Below are 20,159 nucleotides of genomic sequence, written 5' to 3'. Positions count from 1 at the left end.
AGTAAACATCGTTTTCCACCGCATATTTCTAGGCTGGTGTATGGTACAGCCGCACTATATTTGCTATCAGCATATCGGCAATGAATGTTGTGTTCAGCAGCGACAAATACACAGACATTATTTTAATCTAGACAACCTGGTCGGAATGCAGCCGAAGCTCCAAACAGACGTAGGCCAATGTCTTTTGCGCACGTATTTCACCGAACAGTATTAGTTTTTGTTTCAAACAAGCAACTCTATTATCGAGTGGAATTTCTACACGTTTATAAATTATTAAGTTATTAAATTGACTTTTCTGCATCTTTGGCGTGTTTACAAACAGTGGCGGTGATTAGGGGGTGGGGCGAGGAGGGACAGTGGCACCCTCCCCCAACTTTTTGGAATAAACATTACATTTTCTTCCTCTTTAGTCAGCTGGAACTAGGAATTATTAAGAAAAGCTATTTGTACAAGTCTTGTTGTCTTATCTGCTAATTATTTCCTTTATTTCTTAATTATTAACATAATTATTGGCGGAAATATGCACAAAATGCCGTTCGTCGCGGATAAACGATTTGTATAGCGCTACGGCAGGTAGTGGAGACTTTGCATGTGCTGTGAGGAAGGGTAGTAGGGGTACATATTTTTTTGACAAGGTCGTGGACACCGAGTTATAATTCACCCGCTTGCCAGCGCATCCATCAGTCTGGCACACTCTTTTAGTGCCAATTATTTTCTTAGTGTGTATTCAAATACTAAATGATTTTTAATTGCATAATCATGCCGTACTTCTATTTAATTGTACCGGGCAAGCTGGCCCTGTGGTTAGAGGCGCGCTAATGTGAGCTTGCACCCGGGAGATAGTGGTTTCATTTCCCACTGTCGGCAGCCTTGAAGATGGATTTCCGTGGTCTCCCATTTTCACACCAGGCAAGTGCTGGGGCTGTACCTTAATTAAGGCCATGGTCTCCTCCTTTCCACGCGTAGCTCTTTCCTGTTTCATCGTTGCCATAAGTCGTATCTGTGTCGCGGCGACGTAAAGTCAATTGTAAAAAAAAAAATTTATTGTAATGTCAACGGGAGAAAATACCAACTTTACTATCACCGGACTAAATTCTATCGTTTGTGTCATGTTATTTATTATGTAATGTAATTAACCTGCCCCGTGATTTATATGTAATAATACTTTTTTGAGATTGTGATTAAATGCTTTATACTAAAATTTGCACCAGGTCTCACAAACAAACCACGGGGTAGGTTAAATAGATTTACTTAATAAATAACATAACACAAAACAAATAATCTAGCCCAATGAAAGGAACGTTGGTATTATCTCCCGTTGAAATTACAATTACAATTGAATTTATTTTACAATTGGCTTTACGTCCGCCTCTGTGGTGTAGTGGTTAGTGTGATTAGCTGCCACCCCCGGAGAGCCGGGTTCGATTCCCGGCTCTGCCACGATGTTTTGAAAAGTGGTACGAACGCTGGAACGGGGTCTACTCAGCCTCGGGAGGTCGATTGGGTAGAGGTGGGTTCGATTGCCACCTTAGCCCTCCTCGAAGTGGTTTTCCGTGGTTTCCCACTTCTCCTTCAGGCAAACGCCGGGATGGTCCCTAACTTAAGGCCACGGCCGCTTCCTTCCCTCTTAATTGTCTAACCCTTCCAAACTTCCCATTCCCCACCAAGGTCCCTTTTCAGCATAACAGGTGAGGCCGCCTGCGAGAGGTACTGGTCATCCTCCTCAGTAGTATACCGACCCAATGTCTCACCTTACAGGACACTGACCTTGAGGCAGTAGAGGTGGGATCCCTCGCTGAGTCCGAGGAAAAATCAACCTTGAAAGGTAAGCAGATTAAGAAGAAGAATTGGCTTTACGTCGCACCGACACAGATACGATTTATGGCGACGAGACAGGAAAGAGCTACGCGTTGAAAGAAAGAGTCCGTGGCCTTAATTAAGGTACAGCCCTAGCACTTGCCTGGTGTGAAAATGGGAAACCACGGAAAAACATCTTCAGGCCTGCCGACAGTAGGATTCGAAACCACCATCTCCCGAGTATATGCTCACAGCTGCGCGCCCCTAACCCGCACGGCCTGCTCGCCCGGTGCAATTAAATAGAAATACGGCATGATTATGCAATTAAAATAATTTAGTATTTGAATACACACTAAGAAACTAACAGACACTAAACGAGACTGCCAGACGGGCGGATGCGCGCGGTAAGCGGGTGAATTATAACTCAGTGTCCAAAACCTTGTCAAAAAATATGTACCCCTACTACCCTTCCTCACGACATATGCAAAGTCTCCACTACCTGCGGTAGCGCTATACAAATCGCTTAGCCGCGACGAACGTCATTTTGTGCGTCTTTCCGCCAATAATTATGTTAATAATTAAGAAATAAAGGAAATAATTAGCAGATAAGACAACAAGGCTTGTATAAATAGCTTTTTTTAATAATTCCGAGTTCCAGCTGACTAAAGTGGAAGAAAATGTAATGTTTACTCCAAAATGTTGGGGGAGGGTGCCACTGTCCCTCCTCGCCGCACCCCTAATCACCGCTACTGTCTGCAAACACTCCAGAGATGCAGACAAGTACATTTAGTAACTTATTAATTTATACTCGTGTAGACATTCCACTCGATAATAGAGTTGCTTGTATGAAACAAAAACTAATACTGTTCGGTGAAATACGTGCGCAGAAGACATTGGCCTACGTCTGTTTGGAGCTTCGGCTGCATACCGACCAGGTTGTCCAGATTAAAATAATGTCTGTGTATTGGTCGCTGCTGAACACACTACCCATTGCCGATATGCTGACAGCAAATTTAGTGCGGCTGTACCATACACCAGCCTAGAAATATGCGGTGGAAAACGATGTTTACTGTTTCAAGGGGTGCATTAGACCTGTAACGCTGAGTAACATGCTGCGAGCGACAGGCTGGTCCTTATCTCTTCATATTCTGACGTAACCTACCCGCTGGCAGTAGTGCGCCTGTGAAAATCAGTTGGTAGACATCCCATTCATCATTTATGCATGCGGGACATTTGTAAGTAGAAAGTACGGCGTTCTTGAGCCACCTGGTATAATCCAATGGTAGCGGAATTTTCCACACGTTAAAATTTTATAAACAACTCGAATTTTGGCAGAGGTCTATTATGAAAACCTATGACATGCCGAGGTTTCCCTTACTAATTATTATGCATATCTCGAAATCTTACAATACAAATCATACTTGGACGTTGGCATTGCCGTGTTTTGGCCATTTTTAGTGGGTGGAGTTATTAGTGTAGATTTTCTTTCCTTGTCATTTTTCATAGCTCGCTCTCTTTCTGGAAATTCCTTCAGCTATGACGGACTTGTGTTTACACCACCAAGTCGGAGGCGTTGTGCAAACTGATGCAACCTAATGATGCAACTTTCTGTAACACGGAAAAGGGAGCTTGACAAAAGTTTTCACCGCCTAAATGAATTATTAAATAAATATGTAAATGACCGACACGGTCACAATACTTTATTTTAAAACCTTAAGTTATAACAATAAAATATTTTTAATAGATGAACTCATTTGCACACTCGCATATGAAATTCGTTCAAGTAGTATAGTGTATTCCATGAAATAGACCCCGAAAATCATTTTCCCCTCTCCTGAAAAATTACCGATTTGTTGGCTACATCCTTGTTCCGGGGAAGTCTTCAATTATGGAGCTCTTTGGTGGTGAGATAACGACCCCTGAATAGAAAGCCAAATATAACGGCCGAGAAGATTCGTCGCGCAGACTAAGTGTCATCTCATAATCTTCAGGCCTTCGAGCTGAGCAGCGTATCATCTGCGCTGGACCACCATTGGGTTTGGTTCGATCGGTAAATCAGTGTCGAATGGGGCTCCATAGGCTGTTGTCTACACTTATCTATGTATTAACAGACTCTACTAAAACAGGAGCCTCCTTGACTCAGGCGGCAGCACGCCAGCCTCTCACTGCTGGTTTCCGTGGTTCAAATCCCGGTCATTCCATGTGAGATTTGTGCTGGACAAAGCGGAGGTGGAACAGGATTTTCTCAGGGTACCCCTGTATTCCCTGTCATATTTCATTCCAGCAATATACCCCAATATCCTTTCATTTCATCTGTCATTGATTAATCATTGTCCCAGAAGAGTGCGACAGGCTTCGGCAGCCGGTACAATTCCTATACTCGCCGCTAGATGAGGGCTTCATTCATTCCATTCCTGACCCGGTCAAATGACTGGAAACAGGCTGTGAATTTTCATTTTTCACTTAAAACAGCTTTTGCGAATTCTACTGAACAGATTTATTTCAATTCTGTTTTATTCTCTCCGGAATTACCTGCCGATGAATCTCTAAGTTCAGCCAACTTTGAATACTCTTAAAATCAAATCATTAAATGATCACTCCAGTAATTGCAGACGAAGGCTTACCCTAAACCGCAATACATTATGTTCTTAGCAGGCAGCTAAGCGACTGACTAACATATGATTTTTATCCTTAGTCATTTAATTGCATGAAGCCATGTTTAATTACTACATGTGAAGCCAGAGAATTGGCACTTCCACTACTAGATGCTCTTCGATTCTCTGACCTTCCCCAGCTTCTTAATATACTCAACAGATGGCAGGACGTTCCTAATTACTTATACGCTTCTAAGACAAATCAGTCTACGTACGCACAGACAGGAAGTATCAACAAACTGTTGAAAAAGTGGGTGTCTACTTACCCGAACCAGTATACAGCCACGGCCAATTGCATCTCGAGCAATATCGTTTGAAAATACGGCCAAGTGGTCGAAGCACAGTGAATATTGTATATAAAGAAGTGCTCTGAACTATATTACCGGAATTAAATGTTCATAAAAATATTTAAAAGGGCAGGCAAAACAATATGTCTGCGACAGGCACATCAAGACGAGTTATCTGACCTATTTATAAGGTGTGACTATTACTCACTTTATCAAAAAACATGAAACTAATTTAAAATGAAACAATATTAAAATATTCATAAAACAAAATACTCAATCGTCGGACTGTGTACTCACAATTAGTACTTACCTGATTTCTTACAGATATATTGTTGTTGGGCGCCAGCTACAAATAGTTGTAACGATAATAGAATGTGAGTCTTGAATATCTCTAGGGTGTGTGGTAATAAGCTTACTTTGATAGTATAACATACAGGTTCTGGGAAAGGGAGATTGGCGTTCGGTTTCCCCCTTAAAATGTGAGGTTATATGACCTACTATTGAAATGAAACAATTAATTTATTAGGTACTAAATAAAATATATTCTTTAAAAGTTGACTTTAACGAGTGAGATTTACTGCGATAATTCAAAAGATGATATAAAACTCCGACATTATAACTGAAGGAAACTCTGGGCATAAAATGTGAATCTTGACCGGACATTTAAAAGTTGTACAAGAAATTTATCCCTCACCGGTTGACTTTACAGTACCTTCAACACTTTGAGTGTTGTTACGACATATTCCTTTGAGTTGGTATCAGCTGTAGGTATCTCAAGCCTAATTTGGTGATGTATACTTTTAGTTTCACAAACGAGGTATAACATGACTTGAAATTATATTCACACTTTACAGTCAAATTTACAAGTAATTCACTGATAACTGTTAGTCTGCATTACGACGACTCAATATTCGGCTGTCACCGAACTGACACAAGAACTCGACCGAACAGACACACGAAACATACTCCGAACATATCATCCACTAGCAGTTACCCGCGGCTTCGCTCGCGTGGATTTCGTAAAATAATAAAAGTAATCGTTCCTCGGTACTCAAGTATAAACATTCACCGACAAATTGAGTTTCATTTACCCCGGAAATTATTTGTAAACCACGTTTTTGTTATTGCCTTTTGGGGCTAATATGACCATGCAACATAGAACTGTACATATGGGAACAGTTTTCTCTCAAATCGAAAAAGAAGTTTATTTTTAAAGTAGATTCCAAATATATATCTCCACGTCGTAATATTTTCAGTTTTTGAGATAGGCTATAAGAATCCCCATAAAAGGAATTTAACCTCTTTATCAGTCCCTCACAGTTTCCGAAAACAAAAAGAAATACATGTTCCTTTGCTTTAAAAAGAGATTACAAATACTAATTTTCGCGTCTGTAACATCATCAGTTTATGAGATATAAGCATCCTCATTAAAAATTATTCACTTGTTTTTTACTTCTTTTCACTCCCCGTTAAGTGCCTTCTCCGAAAATAAAAAGTAGGTGTTCCTGTAATTTTAAAGGACTTTCCAAATACCAAGTTTCATGTCTGTAACACGTTAAGTTGTTGACGTATATTGTAGATATACTGGTACTCATTTTCAAAATTCACCCACTTTTTCAAATCTTTTCAACCCCTTAAGTGGATTTTCCGATAACAAAAAAGTGCGTGTTTCTTTACTTTTAAAGGAAATTCAAAATTACCAAATTTCACGTCTCTAACATCTTCAGTTTTAGAGATATAAGTATCCTCATAAGATGAACTCAACTCCTTTTTCAATTTTTTCTACCCCCTCTCCCTTTAAGTGGACTTTCCGAAAACCAAAAGTATGTGTGTCTTTATTTTTAAAGGAGATTCAAAGTACCAGCTTTAACGTGTGTAACATCTTCAGTTTCTGAGATATAAGTATCCTCTTAAACAGAATTCAAATCCTTCTTATTTTCATCCCTCCCCCAAATTCGATTTTCTGAAAACAATAAAATACGTGTTTATTTTTAAAGGAGATTCCAAATACCAAGTTTCACGTGTGTAACATCTTTATCTTTTAGAGATATAAGTATCCTCATACAAATAATTAAACGAAAAATACGTGTTTATTTATAAAGGAGCTTCGAAATACCAATTATCAGGACTGTAACATCTTCAGTTTTCGAGATATGTGTCCTCATAAAAGGAATTCAATTCCCTTTCACCCCTCCCCATGTTTTTCCTCCTAAAATGCGCGTTTCCTTATTTTAAAGGAGATTCCAAATACCAATTTTCACGTCTGTATCAACGTTAGTTTTCATAAGATATAAATATCCTCATACAAATAATTCAATATATTTTTCAATCCTTTCACCCCCTTACTTGGATTTTCCGAAATCAAAGGAATATGTGTTACTTTACTTTCATAGAATTCAACCCACTTTTCAGTCCTTTCTACCTGCCCCTCTCCCGAGTGGTTTTTCCGAAAACAAAAATTATGTGTTTCTTATTTTTGAAATGGATTAGAAGTAACAATTTTCACTTCTATAACATGTTAAGTTTTTGAAGTATACTGTACTGTAGATATGCCCATTCTAAAAATTCATCCTTTTCTTTGTTCCCCTTAGGTGGATTTTCGGAAAATATTATCCATCTCTTTACTTTTACAGGAGATTCCATGTACCAGTTTTGAAGTCTGTAACATGTTAAGTGTCTGAGATATATTGTAGGCCTAGATATATATTTTTAGAATTCCCCCCCCCCCCGTTTGTCACTCCCGTTCACCCCTATTCTTTGGATTTTTCAAAAACAAAAAATACATGTTTCTTTATTTTTAAAGGAGATCCCAAATACCAATTTTCACGTCTGTAACATCTTCAGTTCTTGAGATATAAGTCTCCTCATAAAAGGTGTTCAACCAATTTTGCCCCTTTTTCACCCCTCTTAATGGGATTTTCCAAAAACAAAAAATGCATGTTTCTTTATTTTTAAGGGAGATTCCAAATACTGAATTTCATGTCTTTAAACTGTTCAGTTTTCGAGATATATATATTCTCATTTAAAAATGTCACGCCTTTTTCACCCCCTTAGCAACAAAATATACTTGTTTCTTTAGTTTTAGAAAATATTCTAAATACCAATTTTTACATGTGTAAACTTTAAACGTTTTGAGTTATAGATACACTCATTTTAAAAATTCACCGCATTTTTCACCCCCAATTAATTATATTTTCCAAAAAAATATATTTCTTATTTTTAAAGGAGATTCCAAATAGCAATTTTCAGGTCTGTAATATCTTCAGTTTCTGAGATATAAGTATCCTCATTAAAGGCATTCAACCCATTTTTTACCCCCTTTTCACCCCTCCTATTGGGATTTTCCGAAAACAAAAAAGTACGTCTTTCTTTATTTTTAAAGGAGATTTTAAATACCAATTTTTACATCTGTAAACTTTCAAAGTTTTGAAATATAGATACACGTATTTTAAAAATTCACCCCCTTTCCACCCTCCCATTAATTGGATTTTCCAAGAACAAAAATGCGTGTTTCTTTATTTTTAATGGAGATCCCAAATACCAATTTTCAGGTATGTAACATCTTCAGTTTTTGAGATATGTCTCCTCATAAAAGGTGTTCAACCTAATTTGCTCCTTTTTTCACCTCTCTTAATGAGATTTTCCAAAAGCAAATAGATGCGTTTTTCTTTATTTTTAAAGGAAATTCCAAATACCGAATTTCATGTCTATAAACTGTTCAGTTTTCGAGATATAGATATCCTCATTTAATAATTTCACACCCCTTTTCACCCCCTTAGCAACAAAAAATATGTTTCTTTATTTTAAAGGAGATTATAAATACCAATTTTTACATCTGTAAACTTTTAAAGTTTTGAGATATAGATGCACTAATTTTTAAAATGTCTAAAAATTCACCAGTTTTCAAGATACAGATACACTCATTTTAAAAATGCATCCCCGTTTTCACCCCCTTAGCGACGGAATGTACAAAAATCCTCCCTTAGCGAGCACCTACATTGTAATATAAATGTGTTCTCAAAATTTCATTTCGTTATGTCCAGTAGTTTTGACTCAGCGATGATGAATCAGTCAGTCAGTCAGTCAGTCAGTCAGTCAGTCAGTCAGTCAGTCAGTCAGTCAGTCAGTCAGGATATATTATTTTATATATATATTTGGTCACTGACGATTAGGTATCCATGCGACTGCTTCTTCTTCATCTTCCTGACTCACTGACCAACTGCGGCCTAACTCTCCTTCCAACTGATTCAACTATCCAACTGAATGCCGCTATAGGGTACAGCCCATATATGTAGACATAAGTTATCACATGGTATAACACCCACGTCAGAGCTAAAAACAGATATGATGTTACTCCCACCCAATTACAAATGTTACATATTGTGATCAAGTAGCCTCAAGCAAACAAGGAATTCCCTAAATATGATCTCATCGCTAAATGCATACAATGACAGAGCGATGACTCGACAGTTACTGTAATAGTATTGCACCATGTGTTGCAATGTTTTAAAAGGTAGTATCACAAATAATATATCCATATCTGATATTAGGCATTAAGTCTCACTCTACATAATTTTGATACTAATATACACACATATATATATACACAATAAATTAACTACAATGAAGCAAGCGATAATTAATTAATACATACCGAAGTCAGATTATAGAATTGAATCAAACAATAACAGTAGTTACAATAATAGTAATAATAATAATATACATACAATAATAATAATATAATAATACCGATGAATGCTTGTAACGGAATTTGAACCATTACAAAGAAATGCTGCGAAGCTGCACGGGTCCTCTAGTAACATTAATTTTTCAACTTCAAAGGAGTGAAATGTGTTATCTTAGTTCTAATCTGTTTCAGCTTCTTAATGTTCTAGGGAAGTTATCCAAGAAACGTCTGTCCTGACACAGTGTTATTTACAGTTTTCGTTCACAGCTCTTTTATTGGTTTCTGTGCGGGAAATAAAAATATAATTTCTCTACTCATAAAATGTACAGAAGTGTAAATTGAATATTAAACCTAGCCATCTTTTATAGACTATACCGCTCAGAAATTTGATGATGTGATTACGGCTGGTGTATATTTGTAGCTGAGGTAATAAAAGTAAGCCATGCAAACTTTTTATTGCGGATGTAATCACTGTCTGTGTTTACAAGCTAATTTACCGCAGCACTGCGAGTTAAAAATCGATTGTGAATGAAGCATCCAGGTCATCACGAAAGTCATGAGTGCTCTATAAATAGTATTTCACTGCCTCGGGCACGATGAAATTAACGAGAGAGGGAGAGAAGGATGCGCCACGCCTTAAAAAATGATGGTTATTACGATGGAGAACATGAAAAATGAAATATGGTGTAAGTTCACGAGAATATTACCCCAACTCCCTGTTCATGTTATGCGTCAATATTTTGCACAAAATACTCAAAGTCTGCTCTTCTAACTGAGGTCTGTAGCCATCACCAAGTTTATGCCACATAGGGCCTAATTTGTTTCTGTCTCTGACTAGCCGGCATTGACAGGCGGATAGTTGATGTCATTTACTTTTTTTTACACTATGGGTCACGCGTAAGCTGTTTCTTACGTCACTGGTAACAAAATCAGTCCTTTCTGTCCTAAGTACACCTCCTGTACCAGGAATAGCGAACTTATGACACGTGTGCCACTAGGTAATACGATGTGTGTGGCACAAACATACTAATATACCCTAACATTACGCTTGATAAAGAAGCACAAAAGAACCTCGTTTATCCGGGAGAAGTAGGACCGGAACTGATCCGGATTACCGAAAATCCGGATAATCCGGAAAAACTATAAAGCTGAATACAGTACATGTTATATAATATATTAATATAAGTTCTACAGAAATACCTTTTTTCAATTGTACCAAAAATATAAGAAAAATGTTCTTACATTTACGACTGTTTTATGGGCTAAAATAATGTGTGAGCTTTTTATGTTACCCATTTGTATAGCGTGTGCGCGCTTCACGATCACGAAGACGTTTTACTAACATCAGTTCTGCCGGTGTGGTTTCAGTCTGGGATTCTAAACAGGCCATCAGTTTGTCCAGCTTCATTGTTGCCTCTCCATGAGTCATTGTTTCATCTGCGGGAGTGCCGGTTCATTTTCAAATTCACCATCACTCTCCTCATTTCCTGCCGAGAAACAAGAGGCAACAATTTATTCATCTGTCATTATGCCGTAGCCTAAATTACAGTCATTTCTCATCCAGTCATTTACGTCGTTCACATCTACGTCCGAGCATCCTGGAATGCGTTCAAATGTGTCACGGAACTCAGAAGAGTCCACGGTTTTTCGTTCTCAATTCCAGGCGAATGCCGGGACGGTACCTTTGATAGACCGCGGCCGACTTACTTCCAATCCCTGTCCTTAACTATCCTTGGCGGAAAAGACATTCAAGAAGAATCGACCCTGTAAAATAAATACTCTATAAGTTAACATAAATTTTTATTATTTTCGATCCGGATAAACCGAAGATCCGGATTAATGAGGGCCGGATAAACAAGGTTCTTGTGTATGTTTTACTAATTTTATTCGGTTAAAGCGGAGCCTCTTTGTCTAAGGTTAAATGCCTGGAAACAGGCGGAGGATTTTCATTAGGTTGAAGCAAAAAACATACTTGATTCTTCAAATTTACATCTTTTTAAAATGTACTTTTCGGTGATGTTTGCAAGATAAAATCATGAAACATTCAGTTGTATGGATTTGTATATAACGCAATCTAATGAAAAAATGAAAATGAAAATCCACAGCTGGGTCGGGAATGGAATGAATGAAGTCCCCATCTAGCGGCGAGGAATAGAATTGTGCCGGCTGCCGAAACCTGTCGCACTCCTCTAGGGTAATGATTAATGAATGACAGATGAAATGAAATGATATTGGAGGGCGTTTCTGGAATGAAAGATGACAGGGAAAACCGGAGTACCCGGAGAAAACCCTGTCCTGGCTTCGCTTTGTCCAGCACAAATCTCACATGGAATGACCGGGTTTTGATCCACGTAACCCAGCTGTGAGAGGTCGGTGCGCTGCCACCTGGGCCACAGAGGCTTGTGTAATGCAATCTGATACCTAAAATAAATCAAAGGAGAGGATTTCATGATCATTTTTAAAGGAAGATTACCGATGGCACACTAGACAATAGAGAATAATAGACACGACCTTAAATGACAGACTAGTCTGGGAAGGTTTGCCATCCCTGTCCTATACCTTTCTGGAAGGATTTTAGGATTTTAAGATATGTACATGTAAGCTCACCTCCGGTGGGGAAGTGCCTGGGAAGGGCGCGCCACCTTGAGGGGTAGATACGAATTTACTTTTACGAAAATGTTACAAACTTTGTGCTGGCTGGTCTTGGAACTGATGGGACATGCTGCTCGACTAAGTGATGTGCTCCGAGCTGTTAGTAGAGAGATGGCATGGCATTAAATTAGCAGACGAATATATTTGAATGGCCTTTCTTTAAAGCAAGGAAATTCATAATATGAAGATAAAATTGGAATTCAAGAGGACAAATTGGGGTAAATATCCGTTTTTAGGAAAAGGATGTAGAATAACTTACCAAAGGTGTTATTCGATACATTTACAACTTCTTTGAAGTTATTCAAGAAAAGAGTAGTTAAGCAACAGAGAGACAGGGCGACAGCCATAAATGCAGAGCTGTGTAAATGGGTTGATTGGCTGATATTAATGTAGGAAAGGACATAAAATAACGATACAATTCATTAGAATGACTTTTCAAGGGAGATGTTTGATAAATTCTTTGAAAGCGTTTAAGAAAATACTAGTTAAACAGCTACCAGCTGGGCGATATCCCCAGATGCAGATCTATGGTGACTGATTGGTCGTACGCCAATATGGAGCCCTTCTTTGTGGAAATCATTCGGTGTACATCTCCGCAGCTGCATGAACATTCTGTCCTACTTCACCGTAAATTAAAATAATGTCCAAATATTCCACCTATAAGAACTGTGCGATAGCTAAGAGTTGCGTGGTCACTAGTCATGTCGCCGGGCTGTGTAGCTCAGAGGTTGGAGCGATGGCCTTCTGAACTCAAGTTGACGGGTTTGATACCGGCTTAGTCCGGTGGTATTTGAAGGTACCCAAATACGCCAACCTGGTGGCGGTGGATTGATTGGTACTGAGGGGCAAAATTCTGACACCTTAACGATTTCGAAAACCGTAAAGTAGCTTGTGAGACACAGAACCGATAACATTATTATGCTTGACCGGGCTGTAAACATTACGTCACAAGTCGTTCCTTCCCTCCCACTTCATCGTAGCTGCGTTACCACATGTTTTATCGTCTTCAGTCATTTTTAACCGAACTTCAGAGTATTTTGCTTCGATGGGGAGCATATTTGACATAACTTGGTTAAGATTTAACGATTGGTCCAAGTTAAATTGAAGGTTGTGTAATATCAATTAAGAGTTTATTCGGTGATTTTATGGTACCATGTTTGGGTATTTTGATCGGTGGACATCCTGACAATAGATGAAAATTTGGAAATTGATGTCGAGGAATCAAAATTTCACATACAAACAAGAGTTTAAATAAATGCAAACTCAGAAGGCCATTGAGTTAATCATTAAGCATACAATGTATTTTTTTTATTCATTTCTCAGAGAGTTTACTCGGAGTGTGTTTTTTTTTTTTGTCGACAAGTAACGTAATTTTTATTTAATGTCTTTATTCTTCTGTTCTTGTTTGATTTTCTCAATAAATATCCAGTGAGTAAAATTCTATTTCTTCTTATTTCAGTTTCAAGTAGTTAATATTTTCCCTCTTAAGACGAAGTGACTACAACGAACAGCAACCACCCCTGAAATAAAGAAGTCTCCGTGAGCTTGTGCTCACGGTGCCGAAGTTCTCAGATCGTCAAAAACAAATGTGCAATACACAGAAGTGTCCCCATCCCCGCTGATTAAATATAATTTGATAAGCGATCGCCTCCTACGCTCAAGGTTACATCGTCGAAACTTACCTCAGTCGGAAAATGAAATGAAATGAAATGGCGTATGGCTTTTAGTGCCGGGAGTGTCCGAGGACATGTTCGGGTCGCCAGGTGCATGTCTTTTGATTTGACTCCCATAGGCGACCTGCGCGTCGTGATGACGATGAAATGATGATGAAGACGACACATACACCCAGCCCCCGTGTCAGCCAAAGTAACCAATGATGTTTAAAATTCCCGACCCTGCCGGGAATCGAACCCGGGACTCCTGTGACCTAAGGCCAGCACGCTAACCATTTAGCCATGGAGCCGGACGGTTGGCAAATAAGAACTATTAACTGCGAAAGATCCCTATCAGCAGTTTTGCTCTTAGTTTTCCAGCTCTTTAGGGTGTAAAATTAGAAACTATGGAAAACCATTTTTAGGACTACAGAAGACGAGAACTAAACTCAGCATCTCCAGAATACATTCCTTGTTGTTTACAGAAATCAACGGAAGTTAATGGGGGAGACTTCAGACGGTGTTCGTTACTCCTGAAGTTCGAGAAAGATTAAATTATAATAATAATAATAATAATAATAATAATAATGGATTTCATCATCATCATCATCTGTTTACCCTCCAGGTTCTGTTTTTCCCTCGGACTCAGCGAGGGATCCCACCTCTACCGCCTCAAGGGCAGTGTCCTGGAGCTTCAGACTCTTGGTCGTGGGATACAACTGGGGAGAATGACCAGTACCTCTCCCAGGCGGCCTCACCTGCTATGGTGAACAGGGGCCTTGTGGAGGGATGGGAAGATCGGATGGGATAGGCAAGGAAGAGGGAAGGAAGCGGCCGTGGCCTGAAGTTAGGTACCATCCCGGCATTCGCCTGGAGGAGAAGTGGGAAACCACGGAAAACCACTTCCAGGATGGCTGAGGTGGGAATCGAACCCACCTCTACTCAGTTGACCTCCCGAGGCTGAGTGGACCCCGTTCCAGCCCTCGTACCACTTTTCAAATTTCGTGGCAGAGCCGGGAATCGAACCCGGACCTCCGGGGGTGGCAGCTAATCACGCTAACCACTACACCACAGAGGCGGCTAATAATGGATTTACGTCCCGTTAACTTCTTTTGCGGTTCTTGGGGACGGTGAGGTGTTTTAATTTGATGCTTCAGGAGTACTTTTACGTGTCAATAAATCTACCCACACGAAGATGACGTATTTAAGCACCTTCAAATACCACCGGACTGAGCCAGGGTCGAAATTGCCAAGTTGGGGTCGAAAACCCAGCTCCTCAACCGTCTTAACCACTCAGCCTGGCAAGAGATACAGATATGACAATTGCATACTGATACAAGAAGTTGAGTAGTACAGAGGAGAGGACAATTTTTTTAGTTAAATGGACACGTGTTCAATGCTTGAATATAACCAATGCTTTCTTTTGTCATCGTTTCAAATTAATATATATTTAGAAAACATATTATACTTTATACTGCTATTAGGTTCCTTGGAAAAATAGAGAATCATTCTTTGTTTTAGTGGCTTTTGGGTTCGATTCTCGACTGGGTTAGTGATTTTCCTGCTTCTGAGTTCGAATCCGACTAGGTTGGTGATTTTACTGCTTCTGGTTAGTTCCTCGGTCCCTGGCAGAGTTTGTCTAAATATCCACTCTTCATTTACACATGATAGTTGAATACGTCCCTCTACCAAAATTTAGCGTCAGGAAGAATATCTCACCATAAAATTTGGCCATGTCCTCATGTATTACATAGATCGCATCTGCGACTTCAGCAACGTAAAATAATGGAGGAAGACGATGATGCAATATGTTATACTAAGGTGATATTTCTTCAGCTTATCCTAGGTATTTCTGGTATCACTGTTGCCACCTGACTCATGTGAGGTATCCTATACGCCACGTAACTTTTTCAAGTGAAAATCTCAACGCTGAATAGACCGCGATCGAGCCTCGGACTCCCGGTTGGAAAGCCAGCAGCTAAGCCACCACGCTTTTCACGCTCCCAAGAATATAAGGTTTAGGCCTACTACCAATTATGATGTATTTGTAAGATAATAATAATAATAATAATAATAATAATAATAATAATAATAATACCGAGCTCGGTAGCTACTGTCGCTTAAATGCGGCCAGTATACAGTATTCGGGAGATAGTGGGTTCGAATCCCACTGTCGGCAGCTCTGAGGAGGTTTTCGATGGTTTCCCATTTTCACGCCAGGCAACTGCTTGGACTGTACCTTAATTAAGACCACGGCCGCTTCTTTCTGTCTGTGTCGGTGTGGCGTAAACAACTTGTAAAATAAGAAGAAGAACTAGTGGACCCATGATGCTTCGCAGCATTCCTTATGGATAGGTCAGATAACTCGTCTTAATATACCTGTCGCAGTCGTATTGTTTTGCCTGTCCTTTTCAATGGATTTATGGACATTTATTACCGGTGCATAATGATTGATTCATTCGTAATGTAGTTTGTAACACTTCTCTCCATACAACATTCACTGTGCTTCGACCATTCTGCCATATCTGGATCTAAACATTTTCAAACGATCTTGCCCGAGACAGTGCAACAAGGGCTACATTTGGCAGTTACTAAATACTGGTTCGGGTAACTATTCAACATTGTATTCCCAAGCGGTCATCCATCCAAGTACTGACCACGCCCAATGTTACTTAACCGCGGTGATCGGACGAGAACCGGTGAATTCAACATGGTATGGCCGTTGGCGACTCGGCTGAATAGACACCCACTTTTCGAGAGTGTTTGTCCCTGCACTTTATTAATGGTCATACAGAAGTCTAGTCGACTTGATACCTCCCCTCTGTGCGTACGTCCACTGTTTTCTCCTAACAGCATCTAAGTTTTTAGCAACGTTCTGCCATCTGTTGAGTATATTTAGAAGCTGGACAAGGTCAGAGAATCAAAGAGTATGTAGTAGAGAATAGTATTCTTCCATGATCAGTGGAAGTGTATACTCTCTGGAGTGAGAGGTAGTATCAAACATGACTGCATGCAATGACATTATTGTGTTGTTTGAATCATCAGTCCATAGACTGATTTGATGCAGCTCTAAACGCCGTCCTATCCTGAGCTAACCTTTTCAATTCTGCATAACTGCTGCATCCTACATCTGCTCTAATCTGCTAGTCATAATCATACCTTGGTCCACCCCTACCGGTCTTACCAACTACACTTCCATCAAAAACCAACTACACTAGTCGTGGGTGTCTTAAGGTGTGCCCTATCATTCTATCTCTTCTTCTGCTCAAATTAAGCCACATCGATCTCCTCTCACTAAATTCGATTCAGTATCTCTTCATTAGTGATTCGATCTATCCATCCCACCTTCAGCATTGTCTGACTCGTTGGCTGAATGGTCAGCGTACTGGCCTTCGGTTCAGAGGGACCCGGGTTCGATTCCCGGCCGCGTCGGGGATTTTAACCTTCATTGGTTAATTCCAATGGCTCGGAGGCTGGGTGTTTGTGCTGTCCCCAACATTCCTACAACTCACACATCACACAACACTATCCTCCACCACAATAACACGCAGTTACATACACATGGCAGATGCCGCCCACCCTCATCGGAGGGTCTGCCTTACAAGGGCTGCATCCGGCTAGAAATAGCCACACGAAATTATTACCTTCAGTATTCTTCTGTAACACCACATTTCAAAAGCTTCTATAGTCTTTATTTCTGAGCTAGTTATCATCCATGTTTCACTTCCATACAATGCCACGCTCCAGACGAAAATATTCAAAAATTTCTTTCTAATTCCTATATCAAATTACTAAGGATGAAAATCACATATCAGAATATTAATGAAAGTGTTAGTCACTTAACAACGCGCTAAGTACAGGATGTACTGCGGGTTAGGGTAATTTTCTGCCTGCAGTATTGGAGTGATCATTTAATTATTTGATTTTATGATTACTCAAATTTGACTGAATTCAGAGACCTATCAATGTTTTACGATTCACCGACAGTTAATTTAGAAGAGAATGAAACAAAAATGATGCATATCGGTCCAGTAGAAGGGACGGGCGGATTTGCCAAAGCTGCTTTCAGTAAACTCTTTTAATATATAGATGATGATGATGATAATAATAATAATAATAATAATAATAATAATAATAATAATAATAATAGGTCTAATAAAAAAATATGCAGCCGGGTCGAGCAGCTCAGACGATAGAGCGCTACCCTTTTGAGCCCAGGATGGTAGGTCCGATCCTGATTCAGTCTGTGGGAATTTGAAAGTGCTCAAATACCACAGACATAGGCCTATTTACCGGCACGTATAAGTACTCCTGCGGGATTAAAGTCTGGTACCTCTGCGTCTCTGAAAACCGTACAAGTAGTTAACGGGACGTAAAACTATTATTATTATTATTATGATTATTATTATTATTATTATTATTATTATTATTATTATTATTATTATTATTATTAGGGCCCGGATGTTTATGCAGTAATAGGTTAGAATACAAACTGAAGCGAATAATAAGTAGAGTTTACCCGCACGACGGTAATGCTTTGAGGTTTGCAAAAACATTAGGGGTTCGGCCCATTAGAACCCCTAGAATTTATGTTACTCCCACTACGTTACGTTAGAGCGGGCTAGTCGACATTTTCTACTAAAAAAATTACTCAGTAACAAAATGACTTAGTAGGAAATTTCGACTATCCCGCTCTAACGTAATGTAGTGGGCGTAACATAAATTCTAGGGGTTCTAATGGGCCAAACCCCTAATGTCTACGCAAACCTCAGAGCATTACCGTCGTGCGGGTAGACTCTACTTATTATTCGCTTTAGTAAGTTTGCATTCTAACCTATTACTGCATAAACACCCGCGCCCTAATTATTATTATTATTATTATTATTATTATTATTATTATTATCAAGTATGTACCTAGTAAAATATATATTTCATTTTATCTCGTTCCGATCGTTGAAACAAAATGATACTCAGGTAAGTTTTTAAGTGGTGTTGTTGCAACCCCGCAAAGCGAGTTCCATATCGAAAAATAAATCTTCCGGTGTCGTAAATTATATTTCCTTTAATTCTGGTGCATCTCCTTCGTCTGCTCCTCAGGAATATGAGATGCAATGCAAACAATGAAGGTGATTATCCTTAATAGCATATCTAGTTGGATCTCTTCAGACGAACCGTCAAGAAGCTAAATTTCATGCGGCGGGAATTTGGTCGTAAAGACAAACAGCCAGCAATTACAAGAGTCGGTCTAGTTGCATATTCATGGCACAGATAATCTGCCTGCAGGCTGTCACCACAGCCGCATTAAGATTTCCCATCAAGATAAGCGCTGCTCTGCCACTTCAAATAAGAATAAGACAGCCTTATCAAGTTTAAAAAGTTCTACCTACCTTGTGCTATCCCTTAGTTTAGTAGCAGATCTTTAACCATTGTCAACTTGAGACATTTCCTTACCTTCCTGGACCTCAGTTATGTAGCGATGCATAGAATTTCTGTTCCCTAGGTGATGTGTTCTATCTTGGCTGCATTTGGTTCTGGTATAGAATAAAATACAGAGTGTATGCGTGACGATGTTAGAAACTTTTCTTTTTCTCTATTTGCTTTACGTCGCACCGAAACAGATAGGTCTTATGGCAACGATGGGAGAGGAAAGGCCTGGAATAGGAAGGAAGCGACCGTGGCCTTAATTAAGGTACAGCCCCAGCATTTGCCTGGTGTGAAAATGGGAAACCATGGAAAACCATCTTCAGGGCTGCCGACAGTGGGGTTCGAACCCATTACCTCCCGGATGTGAGTTCACAGCTGCGCGCTCCTAACCGCACGGCCAACTCGCCCGGTAATGTTAGAAACATTTAGCGACGATGATGAAGGACAGCGAATACGTCAATTTGAGATAAGGAAGCGTAGTCCAAAAACCTTCCAGTCAAAAGTTATCAATAATCCAAGTTGTGTAACATCCTTCCGTTCTTAACAGACGCTGGGGTGTCGGAATTTCGTCCCACAATAGTTCTTTAACCTGCCGGAACATGGGGTTGTCATCTTTAAACACCCTTAAAAGCCACCGACCTCTTGGCAAGAATTCTCGCTGCCCGCGACGCCGATCAAGCGACACCGGGGATATTCGGAAAGGTACGGCAGAATTTTGTGCTACGATGCCATACCTGCATTGACGCAAGGGGACGCCATTTCGAACATTTGTTGTAAATGGAGCCGCTTGTGAAACTTGTGCAGGTAAACGGACTTTGTTTAGAATTTTACTTAACGTTTGACTGGATCCTTTCCGGAGTATGGTTCCGTATCTCAAATTGATACATTTGCCGTCCTCCGTCATCCCTGAAAGCTCGTAAAATCATCACGGACACACCCCGTTAACGTCCTTGAAATGTGGTGTTACAGGAGAATGCTTACCTTACTTAAATCGTGGCGAGGTGAT

This window comes from Anabrus simplex, chromosome 4, assembly GCF_040414725.1.
Source record: "Anabrus simplex isolate iqAnaSimp1 chromosome 4, ASM4041472v1, whole genome shotgun sequence".
In the NCBI taxonomy this organism is placed as follows: Eukaryota; Metazoa; Arthropoda; class Insecta; order Orthoptera; family Tettigoniidae; genus Anabrus; species Anabrus simplex.
Note: the sequence above shows the minus strand (reverse complement) of the source record.